Below are 19926 nucleotides of genomic sequence, written 5' to 3' on the forward strand. Positions count from 1 at the left end.
TTTCACATTTTCACAGTCTGTTTTCAAAGGAACTATCCATTCCAAAATACTTTAGCTTTGCACCGGACTCTAGGCAGGTTTAAAAGACCACTGCTTACTGCAGATATGCATTCTTTTAAAAAAAAAAAAAAATATTTTACATACAGCTAGTATTAAGTACCTTAATATTTCTGTATTTTAGCATTCTGTTGTCTACTACATAATAATGTTCAGACTAGGAAAGCCAGAAGAGATGAACCAATCAAACTTTGTTGTGCTGCTCAGTGAGCTTGCAAGTGGCTGTACAGTAAACTTGCAGACAGGAGTAAAGAGCACAGTAAACATAGTGATTATATGATCAGTATTGTAAGGCCAATCAGTCCTAGGCCACATAGTAGGCTGTGGGTGGTCCATGACCAACCTGAATTGCTTAAAGTGACTCCCGTTCCCATTTGTATTAGCCCCCAACCCCCTGAAAATACCAAATTATATTTTCGCTAAAACTACTATGTTTTGCACAGAAACCAATTGCCCAAAAATGGATACCTTCTAACCCTCCCACGATTGTGGAGTAAAAAAAAAAAATTAAATATTATTATAGTTAATAATTATTTTCCCAGGAAAAGCTTAAATATCAGCATAGGAATTGCACCCGTAAATTTGATAGATTATGGACCCTGTGGTTGGCAGTACCTGGTCTAGCCCTATTGCATCTTATCTCAGACAAGCTATTGTTCCTCTGAGTATGGAATTACTAGGCGTACTTAAAGTTTTGATCTTAGAGCCCTTTCACACTGACAGCGTGGTCGCGTCAGTGGTAAAGCACCGCTATTTTTAGAGGTGCTTTTCGGCTGCTAGTGGGGTGCTTTTAACCCCTTAATAAAGGGTTAAAAGCGCCCGCAAAGCACCACTGCCGAGGTGCTTTCCAGGCACTTCTGCAGCGCTGCCCATTGATTTCAGTGGGCAGGGGCACTTTAGAAGCAGCCCAAAGATGCTGCTTGCAGGACTTTTTTTAGTGTTCTGCCAGCGCAGCGCCCCAATGTAAAAGCACTCAGGCTTTCACACTGGGACTTAAGGGGAGGCATTTTTCAGGTGCTTTACAGGCAATATTTTTAGTGCTAAAGCGCCTGAAAAATGACTGCAGTGTTAAAGGGGTCTTACTCATCTTGAAAAGTTCTATTGCACTATGCGATATATGTTACCGATTATTTGTAACCAAGAGTTAAGATATATGTAACCGAGAGTTCTACTGTACTACGATATATGTGACCAAAGTATTTTGGTCTATGTGTGCGAGTTAAGTTAGGTTGTTGGATACATACGAGTTCCTGCTCATACAGTGAACCTTGTTTATTTGGAAGCTATACATGAATTGATGGATGTAATTTTACGCTATTGTGACATTCTCTATTTTGCTGCCAAACAAGCCAATGTCTTCTGCTTTTAGGTTTGTTTGGAATTACATGATTTGTCACTGTATGTTTGAATTCTTAGTTTGTTCTGTGTAGAGTGCTGCTCAAGCGGTGGTGTGTTTATGATTAAAATTTAATAAAAAAGATCTGATTATAAATACTATGTTTACTATGCTTCAATGATGAATGGACACAGGAGCGATCAATACTGTTCATTGAGGAAAGGTGCTGGTAAATAGGACATAATTAACCCCCCCCCCCGACGCAGCTGCCAGGAGAGGAGGATAGCAGGCAGCTCTGCAGGGGACAGGGCACACAAGGGGGCCTGGACAGCACAGGGGTGGGGATGAACAGAGTTCAGGTGGGGGCACAGATACTGATCCCCTGCAGGGCAGCCAGATGGAGGGAGAAGCGGAGAAGCCGGCAGTGCTGCAGGGGTAGCCACAAAAAGAGACCCTCTTGAACCAATGGGGCATGGGCCCGGTACAGGAGGGCTGGCTGTACTGTCTTATCATTGGCTCTGCTGATTTTACCCAAGTCGATCCGTCGATCAACTTGGGTACAACCAGCATGTCTGATTTTTACATGCAATTATTGCCAGCAGCTACAGCTGCTAACAATAACCACTGTGTTCTCCCTGCAGGGATGGCTCCCTGCTACCCCCCCCCCCCCCCCCCAACTGCCAGGAGAACACAATAGCTTTGATGGGTGAATAAAGCAATTTTCGGGTTACAGCAAAGAAAATATCATCTATGACCTGCCCCACTCCCCTTCTATAATATAAGTGTGCTGGTGCTTTGTCATTCCCTGTAGACATAACAGCAAGTGAGCATGCAACAGGAATCTCTGCAAAAGGAGAGGAACTTGCTTTCAGACACTTGTTACCAGGACAGGTGTCCCGATTGGAATATTTAGCTTTGTTAGCTTTGTTAAAATGGAAAAAAAATGACATAAAGAAAATTGCCTTTCCATTGGGACTTGGGTAAAGGTGTACTACACAGCTCAAAGCATATGGTGTGCATGGGCCCTCGCCCTCACCCTTTGTTGTGATGACAACTGTAAAATTTTGCATTTCATCTCACTTTCTGAATCCGTGACAAAGATTACTCAGACAATTAAAGAGGTGTAACCCCTTTGCGGCGTCACCTTTTCGGCCCTTTAAGAGGTTTCAGATGCTGGGAGGCGGGGTTTATGATCATGTGACCATCGCGATTGGCTGTTACGGCAGTCACATGATCGAGAAGCCGCCGGTAACTGTGCAGGGAGCGCGCAGGGCACACACTCTCGGCACAATTGTTTTCACACCATTTCGCGCAAATATGCGGCTGCTTGGTGCCAAGGCCCACCCATCAAGAGGCCACATATTTGCATGCGGCTGGTGCCAAGGGGTTAAAAGAGAAATATGTCCAAACCTTACTTTTGCCCTCCTGTAAACCAGAGTCAGGTAATAACAGGCTATTGCCTGCTACCAGCTAATGTGGCAGAGCCGCTCCAGGCTCTGGAAAAATCCCAACAATATTGTTGAGATCCACCCGGCTGCCTGATTGGCAGCTGGCTCTGCCTCTCAGCGTGCGACTGAGAGCCAGAGCCAGCTGCGCTTGCCCTCTTCCCTGACTGGTGCTGCATTGAGCGCTGCAGGAGCAGAGGGGAGAGCAGTAAATGAAAGTCACTGCTCTCCTCTCTGAACAGACCAAGAACTGAACAATCAGCGGTCATGTGATCGCTCAGTTTTCAGCCATAGAGGCTACGTGGGGAGCTGCAGCATTACTCTAAGGCCCCTTTCACACTGGGGCGGTAGGGGGCGTTGGCGGTAAAACAGCGCTATTTTTAGCGCTGTTTTACCGCGGTATTCGGCCGCTAGCGGTGCGGTTTTAACCCCCCGCTGGCGGCCGAAAAAGAGTTAAAACCCCTCGTATAGTGCGGCTATAGCCGCGGTATTACCGCGGTATAGCCGCGCTGTCCCATTGATTTCAATGGGCAGGAGCGGTTTAGGAGCGGTGAATACACCGCTCCTTCACCGCTCCAAAGATGCGGCTCGCAGGAGATTTTTTCTTCTCCTGCCAGCGCACCGCTTCAGTGTGAAAGCCCTCGGGCTTTCACACTGAACAAACAGCGGAGGCTGTTTAGGGGCGGTTTGCAGGCGCTATTTTTAGCGCAATAACGCCTGCAAACCGCCCCAGTGTAAAAGGGGCCTTAAGTCCACACTTTTCATTTATTCGATCTAGAAAGGGTACAAACCACAATACATCTTGACAGAGGTTCTGATATTTCATTACACAATCCACAACTAAAATAAAATGTTTGGGCTACAAATCCACTTTCACCTTGCATATACAGTATCAATCTATTACATCTACCAGCCAAGTATAGGATGTGGAAGAGGTAACTATTGTTTTTACAGAAGTAATAAACGTAATAAAACTTAATACGAGAACATCCAATCCATTGAAGTCCAGTGTACATATTTGCTTGTATCACAGTACACTCCATTTTAGTACACAGATTGAGAGTTGAGTTTGTTGAATGGAATGTTTTGTAGCATGTCAAAGCTTTCCGGTTCATTGTAATTGCACAGATTTTAAAACTTTTCAACATAATCAAGTTCCCCAAGCATGCTTCTTAAATTTAATATACAAAGTATACATGTTGCTAGTTGCGGAAATTGGTTCCTTCTTGGGATTACTTTCATCAGCTTGGCTCTTTAATGATTTTTATTCTGGACGTTTAGACTTCTTACGCGTACGAGGCACTTGGCTTCTTATACATCTGCTTTTACTTTCCCGATAAACTGTCACAGGAATATGAACCGAACATGAAAATCTGAGAAAATCACTTTTCCTCCGCTGCAAAGTGTTCAGAGGCACCGCTTTGAAGTAGCCGCTTTTCTTTTTTTTTTTTTTTTTTTCTTTAGCATCCTTAGAAAATTTGACAGATACTGTCTAATTAGACGTTTGACAGAACTTGATCAAAGTGTAGGCTCAGAGCGCTTGTGTTACCTGACATATGTGGAAGTGCTGACAATTTAATAGAAAGCCATGATGTGATTAGAAACAAAAGCTTATTTTTATTTCACAACCCAACTTCCTTTGTGTGGATGGAGAGCGGTTTGTATTGCAGAGCTGTTTGGAAAAAAGACTTCATATTTGAATCATCTCGGCAAAAATCGTATCCAAGCACCTGTCAAAACAGGTGTGTATAAATGGAAGTATATTTGCATTTTTAAGTAAACATATTACAGACCTGGATGATATAAACTGAGTATAAAATCAATAAATACACATGAAGAAGTTTATTATAGCAAAGTAAAGTCCATACCATTTCTATCGATCCTCTCTATTGGTAATCATGTTAAGGCTGGCATTGAAAGCAGGCATTTGGGACGCTCATCAAAAACCTATGCAAACTATACTATGGACAGCACACACTGCTCTTCACATTATCAAAACATGAAGCGTTCGCATCGATTCACTTCCATATTGAAGCCTCATGTCGAGTTTGGAGGAGTTTGAAGCCTTTCAATGCATTCATTCAGGTCTATGGTAATGCTCCACAAATGCACTGGCAGGCATTTGCCACGCGGTTGTTGCGAGTTAAAATGAGTTTGAAAAAAAAAATCATGCAGGGGGTACAGTATCTCACAAAAGTGGGTACACCCCTCACATTTTTGTAAATATTATATTATATATATTCATGGGACAACAATGAAGAAATGACACTTTGCTACAAAGTAGTGAGTGTACAGCTTGTATAACAGTGTAAATTTGCTGTCCCCTCAAAATAACTCAACACACAGCCATTAATGTCTAAACCACTGGCAACAAAAGTGAGTACACCCCTAAGTGAAAATGTCTAAATTGGGCCCAATTAGCCATTTTCCCTCCCCGGTGTCATGTGACTCATTAGTGTTACAAGGTCTCAGGTGTGAATGAGGAGCAGGTGTGTTAAATTTGGTGTTATTGCTCTCACTCTCTCATACTGGTCACTGGAAGTTCAACATGGCACCTCATGGCAAAAAAACTCTCTGAGGATCTGAAAAAAAGAATTGTTGCTCTACATAAAGATGGCCTAGGCTATAAGAAGATTGCCAAGACCCTGAAACTGAGCTGCAGCACGGTGGCCAAGACCATAAAGTGGTTTAACAGTACAAGTTCGACTCAGAACAGGCCTCCCCATGGTCGACCAAAGAAGTTGAGTGCACATGCTCAGCGTCATATCCAGAGGTTGTCTTTGGGAAATAGATGTATGAGCGCTGCCAGCATTGCTGCAGAGGTTGAAGGGGTGGGGCGGACAGCCTGTCAGTGCTCAGACCATACGCCGCACATTGCATCAAATTGGTCTGCATGGCTGTCATCCCACAAGGAAGCCCCTTCTAAAGATGATACACAAGAAAGCCTGTAAACAGTTTGCTGAAGACAAGTAGACTAAGGACATGGATTACTGGAACCATGTCATGTGGTCTGATGAGACCAAGATAAACTTATTTGGTTCAGATGGTGTCAAGCGTGTGTGGCGGCAACCAGGTGAGGAGTACAAAGACAAGTGTGAATTACCTACAGTCAATCATGGTGTTGGGAGTGCCATGGTCTGAGGCTGCATGAGTGCTACTGGAACTGGGGAGGTACAGTTCATTGAGGGAATCATGAATGCCAACATGTACTGTGACTTACTGAAGCAGAGCATGATCCCCTCCCTGCAGAGACTGGGCCGCAGGGCAGTATTCCAACATAACGACCCCAAACACACCTCCAAGACGACCACTGTCTTGCTAAAGAAGCTGAAGGTAAAGATGATGGACTGGCCAAGCATGTCTCCATACCTAAACCCTACTGAGCATCTGTGGTGCATCCTCAAACATAAGGTGGAGGAGTGCAGGGTCTCTAACATCCACCAGCTCTGTGATGTCCTCATTGTGGAGTGTAAGAGGACTCCAGTGGCAACCTGTGAAGCTCTGGTGAACTCTATGCTCAAGAGGGTTAAGGCAGTGCTGGAAAATAATAGTGGCCACACAAAATTTGGACATTTTCACTTAGGGGTGTACTCACTTTTGTTGCCAGAGGTTTAGACATTAATGGCTGTGTGTTGAGTTATTTTGAGGGGGAAGCAAATGTACACAGTTACACAAGCTGTACACTCAATACTTTACATTGTAGCAAAGTGTTCTCACATGAAAAGATATAATAAAATATTTACAAAAATGTGAAGGGTGTACTCACTTTTGTGAAATACTGTATATAATGTCCCACAATGCCCTGTAATGATAGAGGAGAGCATAGCGTGTCCTGTAGTCACTTTACTTCTATGCACTTCCTGTTTATGCTGCTTGAAGATGGCTTTAATCAAATTTTGAGGGTAGGTGCGTAAATCATGATACAGAGCATGAAAGTGCCCTTTAGAATATCTCTGAGAGACAAGTGGACGTACCCAATGAAGCAGTTTTAACACACGTTTACGTGCATCAAACGTGTCAAAACCGTGCATAGGGTGTTTGGAGAGAGTGTTTTTAAAGCTTCATTAATGCTTGTAAAACACCAGTCTAATGCCTATACTAAAGATCATTAACACCAGTCTAAAGCCTATACTAAAGAGCAGTAATGCTATAGGAGTGTTTGTTAAGAATTAGAAATTAGGTTTGGGAGGTGGAATGGATAGGGCCATATGTCAACTTTTAAAGAATTAGTTTGGATTTGCATATACAGTAAAGGCAGCTGCATCACTGGATCTACTGATCATTTTGCTGATTTTATCAAAGAAGCATCTGCTTATGCCTTTATATTTTTTATATTTTTAGTTTAAATTGCCAGGTTTGTAACATAACATTGATACAGTCATTCACCACTGATACATTCAATGTCATATTATGTACAGTATATGTAGTCTACAGCAGAGGTCCCCAACCCTTCTTGGCTCATGAGACACATTCAGTAGATACAGCTAGTGAACAATTTTATTTAAAGCGTGGTTCCACCCAAATTTTGAACAATATCTGTATGTATTCTCTTCCTTGCCTAGATGCTGACATGCCATTTAAAAAAATTTAAATCGCCGTAATTACCTTTTATTTTTCTATTCTTCTTTGCACTTCCTGGTTCTCCTCCCGTGGGAGTAGGCGTGTTTCTAGCCTCTCCCAGACTCCTGGGAGCTAGTCTCAGGCTTCCCAGGATGCCACTGAGCATGTGCGGGAACGAGCGGTGAATGCTGGGAGCACAGCATTCACCACATCCAGGAAATAAATGCTTGTGGGCTTCAAATGCCCACAATGAAGATGGAAACCGCCTGCAGTGAATAATATAAGTTATTCTTTCTGACGAAATCTGACACAGGCGGACATATTACACACAATATGTGAGTATGTAATGCTGAGAAGAAAAGTTTGTGAATGAACTAAAAAAAAAAAAAACGATAGATAGGTGGACCCCCGCTTTAAACTGGCAATACACTGAGCAAATTTTGTCTGGTTCCTGATGAACAGGCTTAAATTCACAGCAGCTGCACCCAGTCAGATGCAGCTGCTGGTCAGGCATTCTGACAGCCTTTAGAATACAAAAGGCGACACTGCAGATTCATTTATCTACGCTGTGTGATTTTTTTTTTAAGTCAAACAGTGTATAGCCAGCTTTTACTGTTTGTTTCATTAGGATTTATATGTAAATCCCCTCAAAAATCACATGAGTGTGTTCCTAAATTTCCTTTTTCAGTAAACCATGCTGAATATTTGTTCTAATGAGCAGAAGTGGGTCTTACCACATCATAGTTCACATTTGTTAAATTGCAACATGTAGAAGGGTACATGCCAAGGCTCAGATTCTTGTATGAGTGAATAACAGTCAGGGCACATTTACACTTGCTTCGGCTTCAACACACATTAACAGCTAGTTTACACTTGCTTCAAAACAAGTCTTCCGACAGGCTTTGTTAAAGCTCTCTGAACGTTAGTCAAAGCTCATGTCACTAAATAAAATGTTAGCTTACAGTCCTGCTTACAGCTTGATTTTGCTTTGCCTTGCTTCAGCTTCGCTTCAAAAATTATACCCCATGTAGCTTTAGTGGTGCTTCAAAGTGTCTTCAAAGCCTCCAAAGAAGTCTATGGCAAAGCTCGCTTGAAACCCCACCAAAGCCTCATCGAAGCTCCAACCAAAGGCTCGTCAAAGCTCCACCAAAGGCTCATCGAAGCTCCACCAAAGGCGAAGCCCCACCAAAGCCTCATCGAAGCCCCACGCAAAAGCAAGGTGTAAACAGGACCGTAAGCTAACCATTTTATTTAGTGACAGGGGCTTTGACTGGCGTTCAGAGAGCTTTAACAAAGCGTGTCCAAAGCCATGTTTTGGAGCAAGTTTAAACTAGCCTTAAGGGCACATTTACACTTGCTTTGGCTTCAACACACATTAACGGCTAGTTTACACTTGCTTCAAAACAAGGCTTCGGACATGCTTTGTTAAAGCTCTTTGAATGCTACTCAAAGCTTCTGTCACTAAATAAAATGGTTAGCTTACAGTCCTGTTTACACCTTTTGCTTTGCTTCGCTTCGGCTTCGCTTCAAAAATTATACCCCATGTAGCTTCAGTGGTGCTTCAAAGCGTCTTCAAAGCCTCCATAGAAGTCTATGGCAAAGCTCGCTTGAAGCCCCATCGAAGCCCCACCAAAGCCTCACCAAAGGCTCATCGAAGCCTCATCGAAGCACCAAGCAAAAGTAAGGCGTAAACAGGAATGTAAACTAATCTTTTTATTTAGTGACAGGAGCTTTGACTGGCGTTCAGAGAGCTTTAACAAAGCGTGTCCGAAGCCTTGTTTTGAAGCAAGTGTAAACTAGCCCTTACAGACATTCCTATTTGTAAGGAGGCTTCTAGTTGTAGCTGCATCTACCCTCTAAGGTGCAAACATGGCTACACCCTGTGTAGCCCTCGTAGTATTGCAGCTGAATTTGCATACGAATAATCATATTTCAATATTTAATAATTCAATTTTACTATAAAGCCTAAGTATAGTAAAACATTTTTTTAAAAGCAGCACAAAGGATGGGTAAATGAATGAAAGGTCCACCTCCTCCATTCATAGATAGCTTTTTATTCATGGAAGCTATAGTACAGCTTTTGTGAATGGAGATGGGGCACAGAGAAATTGGGCATAGTCAGCACTCTAGATGAGTGCCTGTCACAGGTTCCTCAGCTCTGTTACCCCTGCAGCACTGGAATATTATTTCTGTGAGAGTAGGGGGGTTTCAGAGGACTTTGGATTTCAACTAAAGCAGCAGCCATTAGTACAAGGGACACTTTGCATTGATAGTAAATACTGTCCCTTGTGTTGATTACATTTTTTTTAAATATAAATCAAATGCATAAACTGACAGTGCTATAAAAGCACCTGTAATAAATAAATAAACATAGACTTTAAAAGGCAGCTCCAGACAGACTACTGTAAGTGCAGTTGTATTATATACAGGGACTGTTAGACCAGCCTAAAGATTTGTAAAGTAATACAATATTTTGTTCCCTATTTACAGTACTGAGTTATATGGCTGCATATCACAAGCTGTATGACAATTATTCTGCTTCCATAGCACTGCTTGCCTAGTGTCTACTCTTTGGACTACTGTACTGTCTCTTCCTGCAAACCCACTTAAGAACCTGAACTTCGTATCTGTCTGCAGAGGAAGCTTTCCCTTCAAATGCAAAACATATGTTGGCATAGATTCCATGTAGATAACCTACAGAATTGGGAAATAATTGCATGAATAATGAGAGTGTTTCCCATATTATAAAAATATATTCACGTCGTTACATATTCTTACCAAAAACTAGATGAACTAGCTCTTACCTCTGCAGCTTCAGGTACGGAGCAATTCATCTCCAGAGATAACAGCAGAAGCCAAGAAGTCATCCAAGCCCTTCTTTCAGCAGCTTAGCTTCCTTAGGTTCTCTTCCTGTCAGTGCCTTAGCAGCCTTCGGAAGTCTACGGTGGGGAAACGGGATTAACAGGGTTGCAGAGAGAACAACATAAATGGCCTCACTGCTTCTGCCGTGAAATTTGAGTATAAATTGCTCCACTGTGCCTGCAGCTTCAGAGGCGAGTTAAGCTAATCTACTGCTAATTAAGAATATATAAACAATGTCCACAGCCTAGCCACCGGTTCACTTTAAGGACAGTTAAAGAGCAGCAAAAAACAATCAGGGATCTGCTAATGATAGTTAGTAGACAGTATATTGCAGCTACAGCTGCAAGTCTCAAGCTTTTTTTTTTAATTTTTACCTTAAACTGATCTTTATGTAATCCAATGGTACTAGATTCCAGCAAAATCCCACACATGCTTCTTTGAGGTTTTGTAGCCTCTGGTCACTTGATTCTTTGTTGCAATATTATTCATATCACTATCTAGGAAGCAGAAAGTGATACACAGTGGGTGGTATGCAAAATAGTATAGCATGGTTTGCAACTAGTGGTCTTACATAACCAGGCTATGGCACTATAGTAATTTTAAGTAGCAGGGTGGCCTGGAGAACTTCAGCTATGCGTAGATGAAAAACAGAGACCCTTGCAGGTGGAGAATTTGGAGTATATCATTAATCATGAAAAATAACCAGTACCATTCATACCAAATCACAAGGGCCTACTGCAAATTTATTAGCACCATTTGCTTTAAAATACTGCTAAGATCAGTCATTCAAAATCTGGTTAACAGTAATGTTGGCAGCATGGGGAGCATTGGGGTTTGGCTCCCTATTTTCTGGCACTGGTATTTAGTTATAGATGAATTTCTATTTAATGAACCAGTTCTTTAATCCCATGAGTTTAAAAAAGTTTTTTAAGTTGTGTAACAAAAACCATTATGACTAAGTTATGTGTGGCCAAGGTTGGACTTTTTGTGCCATAGGGTTCTTTTTTTTTTTTTTTTTTGGAAGAAAGTTTTTCGTTCTCACATGGTATATTGGGCAGCAGCCAAAAATACATGAGAAATATGCGTTAAATATTTTAATGGCCCATTATAGAATTCTCAAATTATGGCTTTGTTTGGCTTACTGGCATTTTTCCCAGAAATAGGGATCCAGAGCCACCGGCACTCTGGACCTACCGGAACTCCCAAGTCTGCCACCCAAGTCTCTTATTAAGTAGTTTCTCAATGATATGGTTCCAGGTCACCAGCAATGGTCGTCTTTATTAGCTCATTGGATTTAGACCTAACAGTCTATGAAAAAATAAATATACCACAAATTGGAACGACCTTTGGAATAAAATATGTAATTTCAGTCTGTGTCAGCTTTTAAGAGTAGATTTGATTCAGCACTGTAAGATTTCTGCCTGTTTTCATATGGTGCACTTAAGTGTTTAGTCCCTAATAAGGTAACCTCCACCGTAAAAGTATATAAACACCTCTTGACCTCCCCAATAATTGTCCTCTTATGGTAATATTCACTTGCCAAAATGGATTAAATTTGCTCAAACATGCCTTGGAGTCATCACAAGCACACGGATACTGTATGATGATTGAGTTACACCAGAGCAATGAATTAAATTATATTTCAGCCAAACCAGCAGAACAAAGGGGAATTTGTTTTAGGTGAAATATCATTATTAAATGCATAGAGATTGTCATTTTTCTTTCAGTTCTTAAAATTCACAATTTTAAGGTTTTTCCTTGTTCAATCTTTCTTATTAAAAGTTTTCAGAAAGTACAGAGGTTGCACAATACAATAATGTGAGCGGTAGACATTAAAAAGAAGATAAAGATTGATGATAATGGTGCATAGTGCAACCAGTTTAGAAGAAATAGAAAAGCAGAACATAAAGGGGTCCAGATGTAAGGGGTAACATGGGGCAGGAGAGGGAAGAGCTTGAACTTGATGACATTGACGATAATGACTTTTAGTGCGACCAGTAGAACATAAAAGGGTCCAGATATAAGGGGATAACATGGAGGTGGGGAGGGGAGATGTTAGATCTAGGGGATGTAGTTTGTCTGGGAAGAATTTTCAGTGATTGTGTGTAATAAAAGAGATTCATGATTTATATCATAGTTCAAGGTGGTGGCAGTCATAGTTGACTGGCAGGAAATGTATGAACCATGATTTCTAGACCTTATAGAATTCGCACATTGTGCCTTGAAATTTTCCTCTTAGCATCTCATTGAGTAAAGTTCAATTTAGCCTAGATAACCTTAGGCTTTTTAAACATATTAATATCAAACATATTATAAAAAAATACCTTTTTGCATATTTGCTTGTTGTCAAATCTGGATCCTATGCCCAGACTGTATAAAAGGTCTCAACTTTTCTTTATGTCTAGTAAGCCCTACCCCTTCCAAAGTTTTGCCTCTCATAATTTAGATGAGTTGGGTAGAAGGTGGCCCTGGATCTGAATTTGTTTCAGTCTTTTAATGAAGTAGGTGATAGATAAATCAGTACCTTGTGTACAGCATGGTTATAGTTTCAAGACTCCTCCCCAAGGTGAAGTTGAGTGCACTTTACTAGTATGCCAGTTTACACTCCTTAGTTGGCATGCATAGTTTAATATTACTTAGTAGTTCATTATGGGTGTACCAGTGCTAACCTGATTATTTTTACTTTGCCCTTTATCCCTGAGAGTGTTCGCAGATTTTGTTTTCAATTAATAGTTAGCAATAAATTCAGACTGGATTGTAAAGGGGCATGCATGGCCTAAATTCAGACACTTATTACCAAATCCACTTTTTGTGAGCCGGAACTGTCACTAAAGTTGGGCGAGAGTTGGGTTTAAACAGCCCAAAGAAAAGCAATGTTTGTATTCGCTCCAGAACAAGAACAGGTAAAATTTGTAATACCTTTGTTCAAATGTAGCTTAATGGTGTGCAAAATGTTATACAACCCCTTGCCAATTGCAATACTTATATATATTTTGCAGTTTGCAAGTGGTTTACCAGGGTTATGGCTAAAGCTATTAGCCAAAACCCTTTTTTTTTCTTTTTTCAGCTTACTCATGAAAGCGTTCCGAGCGGCTCATTAGCCGCTGGATCGCTTTCAGAAGCGGCAGGAGGGGATGTCTCCCTCTGCTCGTCTGTGTTTTTTGGGCTTGCAGTTTTACCGGTGCACCTGAGAAACGATCCGACATCTCCATCCCTCCATGCTCGCATGCAGAAGCGAATGCATATGTAAGTCATGCACTCATATCTAAACAGTGTTTGCACCTCACATGTGAGATATCGCCGCGAACATTAGAGCAAGAGAAATATTTCTAGTGCTAGACCTCCTCTGTAACTCTAAACAGATAACCTGTAAAAAGATTTTAAAGTGTCACCTATGGAGATTTTTAAATACCGTAGTTTGTCACCATTCCACGATAGTACGCAATTTTAAAGCGTGACATGTTGGGTATCTATTTACTTAGCATAACATCATCTTTCATATTGTACAAAAAAAAATGGGTATATATATATATATATATATTGGTTTTTTTTTTGTTTTTTTTATTCAATAAATTGTATTTTTCCCCAAAAAATTGCATTTGAAAAACCGCTGCACAAATACCCTGTCACATAAAAAATTGCAATGATCGCCATTTTATTACCTAGGGTCTCTGCTAAAAAATATATATGATGTTTGGGGGTTTTAGCTAAAAAATAATAAATACTGATCTAAACTTGTAAACAAAAAGTGCCAAAAAGGCTTGGTCTTCAAGTGGGTAAGCTAAAGCCTTCAAAAATGTACATTATTTTTTGTAGAGATTTTCCATTCCGTAGACCTTAACTTGATGCCTTCACCATATACTGTATGTCATGGCCAAACGTAGGCTTAGAAAAACATAGTTGTGGACCTGGAAGTGTAAAAACATAGCTGTGGACCTGGAAGTGTAAAAACATAGCTGTGGATCTGGAAGTGCAAAAACATAGTTGTGGACCTGGAAGTACAAACAGAACAAGAACAAACAAATATGACCTCCAGTGTAGTCAGCGAGAGATCAGTACATAGGTAGATGATCTCAGTCGCTCCTCTGTTGAGCTTTGATGCCTTTTATGTGGTTTGTTCCATGGCTGCAAAGTCCACACCTTATTCTAGAAAATTATATAATTTGTTCTCCCTTTTCTTTTCATCCTAGACAAAACATAGACAGTAAAGAGCTTATCCTGAGTGAAACGCTCTTGGCAAAGTGAAGTCTGCTGCAAGAAAACACTGCCATGTTGAGGCTTTGGCTGACAAATATGGAAGTCATAAGTCAGTGTTACTCATAGTTAAGGTTCAGAGACCCACTAATTTATTTTTACAAGTATATGTTTCTGATTCAAGGTCTGTGTGGAACTGACACTCTTTGTTGTGTGAGTAAAATCTGCTCTGAATATATTATTATCAAGTCGCAATAGTTCAAGATTCCTCTTTGATGTCTTATAGTAGAGCAGAGCAATTCCTGCTCAGTTTTATGTTACAGAAATAAACACGCCGGTTTGTTCTGACATGTGGCTACCCCAAGGACATAGTCCATTTTGTAACAATTTCCTGAAATCCTGCTTTACATTCGGGCTTCTTTGATAAGGAATAAAAGGAAAATCAGAAACATGATTGCACCAATCGCTGCTGTTGTCCTGGTTCGAGTTAGTTTGTGCATCCTGCTATACTAGCCATTGCTTGTGTTTGTTTGGGGCAGATAGTTTTGGACAAAAGCTGTGTACAAACGATCAGATTATCATAGATCACTTCTGAAGTGGTATTTTTTATACAATATTCTGATCGTGTGTACAGGCCTTAAGACCTATTTATTAAAGTGATTGACAAAAGAACTGTCTACATTGCCAAAACTGTTTTATTTTCTTCCCTTTCTAAGGGAAAAAATCTACTTGGTGTTGTAGTACAGAACTGTTTGTCGGGTGCGTCATAAAAAATATCTTTTTTACTTGGAGAGTAAATTTTATAAACGTTTGCATCTAGCAAATACTCCTGCTTCGATCTGCTTTATTTACTTATTATTATTATTATTATTGTACAGGCTAATATTCATTACCTGCTGGGTTATACTCCATCTCCAGGTGAATGGACACTGGTAGACCAAAGGTCTTTAGACAGGAAGTTATCCCCTATATAACCCCTCCCATACAGGAAGCACTTCAGTTTTTTACCAGTGTCTGCAAGGTGGATGGCATGGTTTGTTTGAGCTCTCTGAGCTCTAGGTCTCTAGTCCCACAAACGGTTCTTAAATGAATCAAGGTATTGACCGAACTGATCTATTTCACGTAGGCTTTATATGCTTAGATAAATGGTACCCGAGCCTCGCGAAGAAAACTCAAGATCCTGCAAGGTTTTGCCTGTAATGCGGCCTCCGGGTGCTGGACCCTGTGAAGTGGAATGCTGGACACCACAGCGCTAAGGCATTCCTGCAGGGTGCTGTACAGGTCCAAGGGAGTGGACCCTAAACATGAAAAGGGTACCCAGTCCTTGAAGGTCCTCAAGTGACAGGAACCCGCCGTGATGGGTGAAGTTTGGGCTCTTAGTTTCTAAGCTGCCCTGCACATGGATGGGTAAGTGAAAACCCTTTACATTATTGTGGGGTGTCCCAGTGATTGTAACAATCAGCCAAGCTAGCTAGAAGCTGGACACCTGTGTGCGGTGACCATACGGGGGAGTTTTGGGCTAACCGTGGGTGTTTGCAAAGTGTACCTTTTTTGCTTGTGTCTGACTGTTTTTTAGCTGTATGATGGCGCATGACAGTGCGCCATTTCGCCTTGGTTCACCATGGCGCACATGCATTCGCAAGAGTGCCGCTGTACTCAGCAGTTGTTTGTTTTGGCAGCGATGGCGCACGTGCATTCACCAAAGAGCTGCAGGACTTAACAGTTTGGCAGCCATGGTGCACATGGCTTCGTCGCACATGTGCAGTAGCCTTTATCTGGGCGCACAAAGATTGCCGGGACCACGCACGTATGCACAGAACGTTCTGGCGCACTGCCAGCTTATTTAAGCTGTATATGCCAAGCATGCGGTGCTTCCGGGAGGCAGCTGTGGGTCACAGAGCAGACTCTGAACAGGCACTTGCAGCGGTTCATTTCTCCTTACTCGGGTCACGTGAGTCCCCAAGTGTTGCTTGGCAGGCTAAGGTGCTTAGCAGGATTGTTGCATAGGGGCTTGGTGAGCCCTATTAAAGGGTCTCCCTTCTGAGGTGTTTTAATACCACACCCAAGTACTCTGTGGCTAGTAAATTTCTTCAAAAAAGAGGAGTGGGACTAACACTACAGGGAAGGGCACACCTATGTCGTCAGTATTTCCTGGTGAACCTAGTCGTATTCCTAGTGTTGTATCCCCTGAAGGACCAGAGGCTTCCGGGCAATCTGAGCCGCTGCGCCTATCTGGAATTGTGCCTACAGTCAACGCTGCTGCTTCACCCTTTATCACCAAGGAGCAAATGTCCTCGGCACTAGCCAAATTAGAGCGCAGGATTGCTGGCAGGATTGCCTCCATCCCGCACAGTGGCAAGAAGCATGACAGATCCCCCTCCCTGGAGCCTCCTAGTTTGGAGCAGGAATGAGTTGAGAATGGGGAAGAGCTAAAAGCTCAGGATTTTGTAGCGGGTCTGGCGGATGAGTCTGCTTATGAGCAATCTGGACAAAAAGATATCCAGTTGATGTCTGCCTCTCAGTCGCAGAGGCTTTTCATCCTGACTCTGACCGAAATGGTTAGTTTTGCCTTTAAGTTGCCTCTTGCAGAGGTGACTGAGCCCCCCTGGTCCTCTTTGGGATCTCTGAGGCCTCTTCAGGCCGCACAGGCTTTCCCCCTACACCCCTTGCTGGAACAGGTGGTGTATGCTGATTGGGAACATCCTGAGAGGATTTTGTTCCTCAAGAGGTTTTCCCTTTTATATCCCAGGGATGAAAAGTTTGTTAAAAAAAGGAGCATGCCAGCCGTAGATGCAGCAGTCTTTTCCTTAAACAAGAACTTAACTTGTCCAGTAGATAACGCACAGGGCTTTAAAGACCCTGCTGACAAGAAATTAGAGTCATTATTAAAGGCTTCCTTTTCTTTGGCCAGTTCAGCTATTCAGCCTGCAGTTGCAGCAATTGGTATCTGCCAGTCTGTAAAGGATCAGGTCAAACGGCCTGATAGGCCTAACCAGGAGGATGATCTGCCTGAAAATAAGACAGATATTCCTCGAGCGCTGTGTTTTGCTGTTGACGCCTTAAAAGGATTCAATACAGCAGGTTTCTCATTTGGCTCTCTTGTCTGTACATCTGCACAGACTTTTGTGGCTTAAGAACTGGTCAGCCGAGCTTCCTTGTGAAAAGTTTTTGGCAGGTTTTCCTTTTCACGGGGAATGTTTATTTGGTGATAATTTGGACAAATATATCCAAAAGATTTCCGGAGGGAAGAGTTCTCTACTTCCTGTGAAGAAAAGCCCCAGGCATCCCTTGTTTAAAACTTTAGGGACTGCTTCCTGATATGTCTCAGCGCCATGGCAGTTCCACCACCAAAAGGCTGCTAGGGGCAAGCCGCAAAGCCAGGGCCAGAAAAAGCCCTGGGTCCAAAATTCTTCTAAACCCAGCACCAAGCCCTCCCTTTGAGGGGATGCCCCCACTCCATTGAGTGGGGGGAAGGCTGGTGCACTTGCAGACATTTGGAGAACGATAATTCAGGACAAGTGGGTCACCTCAATTATATCCTGCAGTTACAAGCTGGAGTTGCGGGGGGTTCCCCCTCAGAGGTTTTTAAGATCCAGTGTTCTCCGGATCCTCCAAAAAGAGACTTATTGCTTCAGGCACTACATCATTTAGTGCATCAAGAAGTTATTGTACAGGCTCCTGTATCTGAAAGAGTGAACCTTTTTTACGGTTTAAAAACCAAACGTAGTCACAAGGCCCATTTAAGATCCTTGAACCAGTATCTACTAATCTAGTCTTTTCGGATGGAGTCTGTCCGCTCAATTGTAGCCTCGCTCCAGATGGAAGACTTTTTAGCCTCCATCGATATAAAAGATGTGTATTTACACGTACCTATCTTTCAGCCTCATTAGAGGTTCCTGCGATTTGCAGTAGAGGAACGTCATTTTCAGTTTGTGGCTCTACCCTTCAGGATTGCTACAGCTCCCCGGGTGTTCACAAAGGTCCTATCACCAATATTGGGTCTTTTAAGGGCTCATGGGATCCTGATGCTTGGGTATCTTGACGACCTTCTGCTCAGAGATCTTTACAGGCTCTAGAACAGAGCATAACATGCACAGTGCAGTATTTGAAAAGCTTAGGCTGGCTCAGAAATACTGAAAGGTCAGCCTTGAAACCAGCTTAAGGTTTAAAGTATTTAGGTCTGATCCTAGATACGGTCCAAGCAAGAGTATTCTTGCCCCCCGCAAGGATCTGTGCCCTGAAGAATCAGGTGTGTCAGATAAGGGGCACCAGACAACCCTCCATTCCAATCTGTATGAGTTTTCTAGGGAGGATGGTATCCTTCTTTGAGGCGGTGCCCTATGCCCATTCCAGGCCTCTACAACAACATCTTGTTGGCTTGGAACACGAGAGGACAAGCCCTGGATTATCCAATGTGCTTATCTACTTGGGCACGCTTAAGCCTAAACTGGTGGTTCCAAGATCAGAACCTGCGAAAGGGAAGATCCTTCCTCCTGGTAACATGGAGAGTACTGACTACAGATGCCAGTCTCTCAGGCTGGGGAGTGACCCTAGAGGGGCTCACAGCTCAAGGGAAATGGTCAAGGACAGAACAGATCCTGCCCATCAACATCCTGGAATGGACGGTGGAGCTTCAGGACTGCCCTATCAGGGTTCAGTCCGACAATGCCACTGCAGTGGCCTATATAAACCACCAAGACAGTACCAGGACACATTCAGCTCTAAAGGAGGTGAACCACATACTAGCCTGGGCAAAAGGACATGTGCCGATTCTATCAGCAGTCCATATCCCGGGACTAGAGAACTTGAAGGCAGATTATCTCAGCCGCCAGCAGATCTGCCCGGGGGAATGGTCCCTACACCCAGGGGTGTTACAGGAAATTTGCCAACATTGGGGATGGCCAGAGGTCGACCCACTGGCATCCAGGTTCAACAACAAGCTACAGCAGTTTGTGTCCTGAACAAGAGATCCTCTGGCAATTGGAGCAGATGCTCTGGTAGTGCCATGGAGCCAGTACTCCCTGGTTTATGCTTTCCCTCCGATCCCTCTCCTTCCACATTTATTGTGCAGGATTCGGAGAGATGGGGTTCCAGTCATTCTGGTGGCACCAGCCTGGCCCAGAAGGCCCTGGTTCCCGGAGATTGTGAGACTGACAATAGACAGGCCATGGGTGCTTCCACGTCGCCCCGATCTACTGTCTCAAGGTCCTATATGCCACCCCAATTTATAGTCTCTAAATTTGACGGCATGGCTATTGAAGCCAGGGTGTTAAAGGACCGTGGCATCTCTGGACCAGCGGTGTCTACCCTAGTGAATGCTAGAAAAGCTGTCACTAGAAAGATCTATCATAAGGCCTGGAAGACTTATATTGCTTGGTGTGAAGCCAAAAAATGGCATCCACGGAAATACGTGATTGGGAGAATTCTCTCTTTTCTACAGTCAGCTGTGGAAATCAAATTGGCTTTGACTAG

At 42.6% G+C, this 19926-nt stretch overlaps 1 protein-coding gene across 2 annotated transcripts in view; it reads left to right on the forward strand.

Moving 5' to 3' along the window:
- MID1 (midline 1) overlaps positions 1 to 19926 on the forward strand; it is a 659238-nt gene that overhangs the window by 534959 nt on the left and 104353 nt on the right. The window lies entirely within an intron of this gene.

This window comes from Aquarana catesbeiana, linkage group LG02, assembly GCF_042186555.1.
Source record: "Aquarana catesbeiana isolate 2022-GZ linkage group LG02, ASM4218655v1, whole genome shotgun sequence".
Classification (NCBI taxonomy): domain Eukaryota; kingdom Metazoa; phylum Chordata; class Amphibia; order Anura; family Ranidae; genus Aquarana; species Aquarana catesbeiana.